General features: G+C 38.7%; 1 protein-coding gene across 5 annotated transcripts in view; it reads left to right on the top strand.

Annotated features, from left to right (window-relative positions):
- Nucleotides 1-7,691, top strand: part of NLGN1 (neuroligin 1) — a 1,091,070-nt gene that overhangs the window by 344,145 nt on the left and 739,234 nt on the right. The window lies entirely within an intron of this gene.

Here is a 7,691-nt window from a genome sequence, read left to right on the forward strand (position 1 = left end):
GGGTTAAAGACACACAGCGTCTGTTAGTAATGGGAATCATGCAAAAAGCATAATGTACTAGAAGGTGAAGGGTCTTCTGTACCCCCCAACATCATCTCTCTCTCTATAATTATATGCACATATGTCAGATGTAACATATCTGTAAATGCATAATGTTCATAGGACTTACAGTACAAGGGTTAAAGACATGCAATGTCAGTCTTCATATACTTGTCAGTAATAGAGATCATGCCAGAAGCACCATGTTCTAAAGAGTGAAGGTTCCTGTGTACCTCTATAGATCTATGCATAGTGGCATATCTTTCAATCCAATGTGTTCTTAGGGCTGGTAGTGGAGGGGTTAATTGACATTTGTCAGCGTCTGTCTCCATATTTTGGTGAGCATTAGGGATCATGCAAAGAGCATAATGTAATGCAGGGTGAAGGTTCTTGTGCATCTATATATATATATCTCCTATCTTTAAATGCATAAATGCTCCTGGGACTGGCAAGGGTTAATAACAGAACTGTTATGATAAGCTTTGTGTTTTATTACAAACGTTATTATTTTTTTGTTATTATATGTTTTTTTTTTGTAACCCGATGACATGATTGCTATTTAGGATTTCTTTAGCACATGCACATAGCTTAAATGGACCTACTGGCCCAATTTTTTTGGCAGGAGAATGTTGCTTTTAGAATTTGCCTTTCCGGACGTTTGAGGCTTTCTAATGCCTCCCCCACCCCACCCCCCCAAAAAAAAAAAAAAAAAGAATAAAATGAGAAAACAGCGACATGACTTCACCCCATCCAGTCTTTGCAGGCAGTTTGTTTCATTTTTGCATGGCTCCCTATTGCACTGCTGAGGCTTCTAGCTGCATGCAAAGACTAGGCTTTTGGATAGAGGGAGGGTTGTGGAGGATTACTCAGACTTTTAAAAATATCTCTCCCCCTCTAAAGAAAAGAAAAAAAAAAAAAAAAAAAGGTTCATCAGCAGCTTCCTATTTTAGAGCGAATTTAAAATTATACATATTTAGCATCCTTGCTTCCTGCCCCTGGATGGACGTATTTGGAAATGCGCCGTATTGTTTATTGCAGTGAATGGGTCCTATTTGAAAGGCATGTCAGAAATCAGGCACGGTGAAGGAGATGTGTTGATATCAAAACTAATTAAGAATCTCTTTTTTTTTTTTTTTGACTGATTTTTATGCTTCGTAAAAAAGCAGTGCATGAAAAAAGCTATTTTTAGTGAAAATCCCCAGCCACAGATGTGTTTTTAGAAGCAGCATTGAGCTTTGTTTGAATGATATTTAGCTGTATGCATTCAAATCCTGACCGTAATGACCAGACAATCCTTTTCAATCAAATCTTCAGTGTCAATTAGATGCTTTTATAATGCTATAGATTCCATATTAAACAATAGGAAAGCAGACATAAACAAAATGAATAAAATAGCAAAGGGATTGTGCAGATTTCTACATGTGATATGGCTTAAATGTCATTTTCTGTGCATTTGTGTCCTTAGAAATGCCTTGCTTATACATTATTAATTTTTAGACATCCAGCAACAGTTATCCTGACTGTTTAAAAAAATATGATTGCAGCACACTCATTATTTCTATGAGCTTGTATCTAAATCCATGCAGCCAGTCATTTATTAAATACTTCATGTGCTCCTATGCTGAAACCCCATTGTTAAAGTCAAGACGTAGAAATTAAACTGGGGCATCATGTCTGTGCTAGATTGTACACTGTAAATAAAATCGCTGGAAGATGTGTCGAAAGAGGTGAACTTATCATTAATTTTTAAAAAGGTAGATGCCGTCCGTAATAGGTCCTTAAAATTCATTGGCATTATCTCTTCCTGTCTGCAGAGGATGACTTAAATCTAACATATTTCTTACAGCTGAACTCTAGCAACCTCCTGTCATCTAGATTACATTCTTAAGTTTCATTTTTAATGCCCTTTACATGCTCATTATTTGGATCCCTCTGAAGCTGTGTGTCTTCCTTGTTAAATGTTAAGATCAATAAACAATAAAAAAAAAAAAAAGAGGATGGCAGATGCGTGCTTTTATTTTCTTTATCTTCGTGTGCTTGGTGATGTCAGACCTTGTTGTTTGTTAGCATGAGCTCACATGCAGCATCTTAGAGTGAGACTTCTAGGTGATTAGAGGTCCAGTGCTGGTAATTGCATTTTGAAGCACACATTGTACATGTGATGAAATAATAAAGGCCATCCATCAACTTTGCCAGGGTGCAGTGTCATGTCCATAAAACAACAGTGAGGCACCCTTTGAAGCAGTTTATTTGGCAGTTTATCTTTCATGGAGCAGTCCTGTATAGCTCCTCTAGTAATTCTAGTAAGTGGGATGCTGTATTTATGGAGCGGTGTAGTGGCGTTTTATTGGTGGGCCCAGAGAAATATGAAGGTTGGATGGAGGTTCTATTATACTTTCATTGGGGTGGACTGTGAGTTTCCACTTTAAGAGGAGCTCCAGTCTCCTTCCCCAAAAATTAGAAGTCAGCAGCTAAAAATACTGTAGCTGCTGACTTTTAACATAAGGACACTTTTCTGTCCAGGGATCCAGTGCTGTCCTTACCCGAGCCGATTCTTCAATCGGCTTCAGGTTCAGGGGCTGGCATCTTAACTAAGGTGGCCTTGTGGCTTCACAGCTGGTTTCCCACTGTGCATGTGCAAGCTGCTCTGTGCTTTGTGAATTGACTTGCAGTCTTCTGGGACCTGTGACATGTCCCAGAAGGCTGCGGGGAAGGAGGGGGACGGAACTTCCGACTAGAAGATGTAGCAGGTACCTGTCAAAACCAGATACCTATCCCCCCCCCAAAAAAAAAGTGTCAATCATTAAGGGGAGGGAGAGGATGCAAAGAAGCAGAACTTCCCCTTCAAATGTAAACTGTCTGATTACAGGTGGATCAGCTCTGTAAATAGTTACAGAGAAATATATTTGTGAAGTCTGAAATCACATATAGCATATACCAAGCAGAACAGGCCTTGAATCTCATGTGCTGTAATTGATATGGCTGGAAAGAGCAGGGTAAAAAGATATCGAGAAGCCCATACTGGCAAATGTTATGGGGAATGTGAGTTAGGGAAATTAGATTGTGTAAGCTCCTTGAGGGCAGAGACTGATGTGAATGTACCATGTATATGTAAATTGGCAGCGATATATAAGTACCTGAAATAAATAAATGATGCGTTTTTTCTATATGATGAATACTTGGCAGCACTCATTGATACTTGGGTTGACCACACTTAAAGTGGTTGTAAAGTCAGAAGGTTTGTTATCTTAATGTATTCTATCCATTAATATAAAAAGCCTTCTGTGTGCAGCAGCCCCACTAATACTTACCTGAGCCCCATCTCTAGCAATGTCTTTGAGTCCCTTGGCCATCCGGGAGTCTCCCTCCTGCTTGGCTGAGACACAGCAGCTGAGACACAGTGGCTCTCGCTGCTGTCAATGAATCTCAGTAGGCTAATCAGAGGAGAGAGGGGGCGGGGCTCAGGTGTCTAAATGGATACACGAAGATGGAGCTTGGCTCGGGTGCCCCCATAGCAAGCAGCTTGCTGAGGGAGCACTCAACAGAAGGGAGGGGCCAGGAAGGAGCTCCAGCCAGGGACACGAGAAGAGGAGGATATTGGCTTCTCTGTGCAAAACGAACTGCACACAGCAGATAAGTATAACATGCTTGTTATTTAATAGAAAAAAACAGGACTTTACAATCACTTTAAAATCCTTTAACAATTGCATTCACAATGGGGAACAGTTCTTTTTCTATTGGACACATGTATACTTTATATTTTTAGTTATTTATTATGTTGTGGGTACAGTGGTCATTAAATGACAGAAACATACATCAGTGATTGTGAGATAAAAATCCATGCAGGCCTGCAGGTTAGTGTAACACTGATGTGGCAGATTAAATGGTTCAAAATATGCATTTTTGTCGTAAAACCAGATGTCAGTCCAGCCCTTATTTTGGTAGCTTTAGGCTCGTTCATACCAGGTGCAGGATTTTGCTAGGCTGCTTTTTACCAGCACGGTCGAGCACAAGACAAGGCAAAAAAAAATTATTTTATTATGTTGTCAGTTCACATGACTGTGTTTCAGTGGTGTACGCTGGAAAATGGCACTGCATGCAGAATTTTTATTTATTTTATTTTTTAGAGAAGTGGCTTGAAACGCAAACTACTGTATCACAATTTCGTTGAGTTAATAGAACTTTGACATTTGAATAAAATTTGGACAAAGAAGAGTAAACAATGTGGGGCACCAGTATCAGCGCATCATCACTGTTTTTGCCAGCGCACAGCAATAGACATATGATAAGCATGGCTGTTTGGTGTGTGTGTGCCATTCTCTTCAAATAGAAAACTCATTAGTTTCTTGTATGTTGTGTTAGATAGCTCCCAAATACAAACTATATTATGGCCAATTGGTAGCCCTTTTTCCCTACTCTCCCACCCCCAGACATTGATTCTTCTAGTCCCAGGCTTGCTCTGTAAAATGTCCTTGGTGAATACTGTGGCATAATAGAGAATGAGGCGAGATTACATAAACTACAGATTAAGAATCTCTATGGTACCCCAAGCTACTTAGCTAAACAGAATAATAATAGATTGCTTAAGGCAAAAAAAACGTTCTATCATTTACCATCTTCAGGTACAGAAACGGGAACTCTGTATTCATTAGCAGATACTAGTAACCTGTATGCCTTTAGCTATTGATTATTTTGTGATGAAAAGCTCATCTGGAACAAGAAAATCAGTTCTAATTTGATTCTTATTAAATTCTAGCCAGATTTTGCATGCAGTAATGCCTGTTCTAGGTGGTAATAAGGCCTGTTCTTGATGGCAATAAGCATCAATATTGAGTTGGAATTGTCATGCTGGAGACAGGACCGTGTCTCAGCTGTCAAGCTATAGCTAGCATTAGTAAACATCCATCCTGTAGCACTATCACCGTATTAGGATTTTCCATATTGTTACCAGTCTTGCTAGCTCTTTATATATAGTGTTTTTTAACAATCCGCCATATTGTGTCAGCCTGTATTCTCATTATACCAGTGTTTGCTGTCATCATTTCAGTCCACATTCTATTTTATTTAAAACTTTGCATGCAATCCATCCTCTGCCTTCCAGTTGCCTCTTCATATCCCACTGAAAGGACCCGTGAGGTCTGCCATTCAAAGTATGAATGGAACTCTCTGCAGAAGCTGGCCAAGATCTATTCTTCAGTGATTACCCAAACCCCTCCACAACTTAGTTGGGATTGTGCAGAGTCCAGTTAGCATGTTTTATCATTTAGTGGTGTAGGAGAAGGTTTGTTGATGTTTTTGGTAATACAAGATTTTACAATGTTGGTGTCAGTAATGTCATTGCTGTAATGGAGCAGTATAATGACTCAAACTTGAGGGCCCAATATGTATCTCCATTTAGAAGAACTGGGCTGATACTATTTTTTCCTTGTAATGCCAAAAAAACAAATACTGTTTGTGGTCTAATATGCTTATTAAGTAGGTTTGAGCAAGAACATTGAATAGGGTTGAGCAAGAACATTGAGTAGGGTTGAGCAAGAGCATTGTGTAAACCTCTGTGTACCACTGGTTGGAAGATGCTTACAGTTACTAATGTATATGTTGCCAGTTACAGATAAATATGATACCTCCTTTACATTCCAAAGATTTTGAAAGAAAGTCTGATTTGCTTTTCTAAATCAAAAGTACAGATTTGAACTATGAGCCCATTTGTGTCCTAAATCCATCATAAATGAATTGTATTCAGTTCTACGACTTTCCTTTTGTATAAATGTTGATGTCCTCCACCCTTGTTGATTTAGAAAACTGTTCTGTTGAAAAGTTTGTTGCGTGCCAGTGCAATCATTTTATTCCCTTTTATTAGACATTTAAAAACAATATTACACTCATAAAATGTCCTTGTTTATTTTTATGAAAATAAAAACAGGTTCAAAGTTTGAATTGACTTCCTTTCAAAAAGCATTGTTTAATATAACCTTTAAAAAGTAGCAAATAAGTGATAGTCACACATTTATAAATACTCATTGGCAAGGTTTGCTAGGAATTAAAGTGGGAATTAAACTCCCATGCATGATTTGTACATATAGGTAAGCCTATAATAAGGCTTACCTATAGGTACTGTAAATATCTCCTAAACGTGCACAGTTTAGGAGATATTTACTTTAGATGCAGCCGGTGACATCACAGCCGCATGTGCTCTAAAGGAATGGCATATCCATGCCGTTCCTTTAGAGTCCTGTGCCATAAAAGATGGTGGTGGCATGCACGAGATTGACATCATCGTGGCTCCAGCCACTCACACAGCCGTAGTCTGTGAACCCGAAAGGAAGTCCTGGTAAAGATGGAAGCTCCTCCAGCGGTGACAGTGTGCCGCTGGAGGGCTTTGTTCTAAGGTAAGTTTCACATAATGTGCTAGTATGCAATGCATATTAGCACATTATGGTATTGCCTTGCAGGTTTTAAAAAAAAAAGGCAGCGGTTTACCACCGCTTTAACATACTGGTTAAAATGGTTGTAAATCGTCACCTCTAACTAGTGAAGTGACTATCCTCAGGTGATACACAGAAATGAAACAAATACTTCATAAGCTGTACTTGTTTATCTGCAGTCCTCTCTTTTCTACAGCCGTTCAAGGTGCAGAATATGTACTGCTTGTTTGAGCTTTCAGAAAGCAGGGGAAGAGCTTAAGCAGAGCTAAAATTACACTCTGCAAAGCTCAGTGAGAGCTAATTGGAGGGAAGGGACACATCCCCTTTCACACAGCACACAGGAACAGAGCTAAGGCTATCAATCACAGGATGTGTGCTGGAGGTCTCTCCCCTGTCACCTTTTTTCTCTTTGTGTCAGGACAACTTGTCAGAACTGACTCATAGTGACTCATAGGTAGCAGAGATAAATCACACAAAAAGCTTTGTATAGAGACAAGTACACAGTATAGAATGATGTTCTTTGTTCAGATTTCATGTTGGAGGTTTACAACCACTTTAAGCTAACTTTTCAGCTGGCAATTTGTTGAATCCATTAAAAAAATGTTTTATATTAACCGCTTATAAACAGGACAGTGTTTGTTTTACAAGTAAATATTTTTTACATGTCAAAGGATTCTGAAAGCACTCTATGTTAGTCAAAGAAAGCAAGGCAGTACCTGCTTTGAGGCTGTGGTTTGAGTGGGCCATCCAATAAAGAGTGGATTATTGCAGTGATGTATTATCTTTATGTTTATAATTTAGGCTTAAATTATTGGGGCTCATTTATCAATAATACCAACCACATGCATGATTAATAAAACAGGATTGTTTTCTAGTACATGATTGAGTTTCATTTTATTTGCTAGGACTTGAAATGTTCTTTAATCCTGACGTCAAACATTTACTTGTGGAAGTATCCATATTAAATTGCTTTGGATGTTGGAGGTTCTTCGGCCAACATACTAGGGGTTTGACAGATGTTTTTTTTTTTTTTTTTTTCATCACATGATGAGTTAGACAAACTCCATTGTTGTTTTCATGTGTTTGCTTACGTCACCATATGCTGATAACATGATTGTTTTTTTGTAACGAAATGGTTCTTGCTGTGTTAATCCCACTTCTTACTGAATAAGAGGATTAGCTCCCCATTGAGTCTGTCTTGTGCATTGCCTAATGATTGGTCTGTTT

The sequence above is a fragment of the Aquarana catesbeiana genome, linkage group LG04 (genome assembly GCF_042186555.1).
Source record: "Aquarana catesbeiana isolate 2022-GZ linkage group LG04, ASM4218655v1, whole genome shotgun sequence".
NCBI lineage: Eukaryota > Metazoa > Chordata > Amphibia > Anura > Ranidae > Aquarana > Aquarana catesbeiana.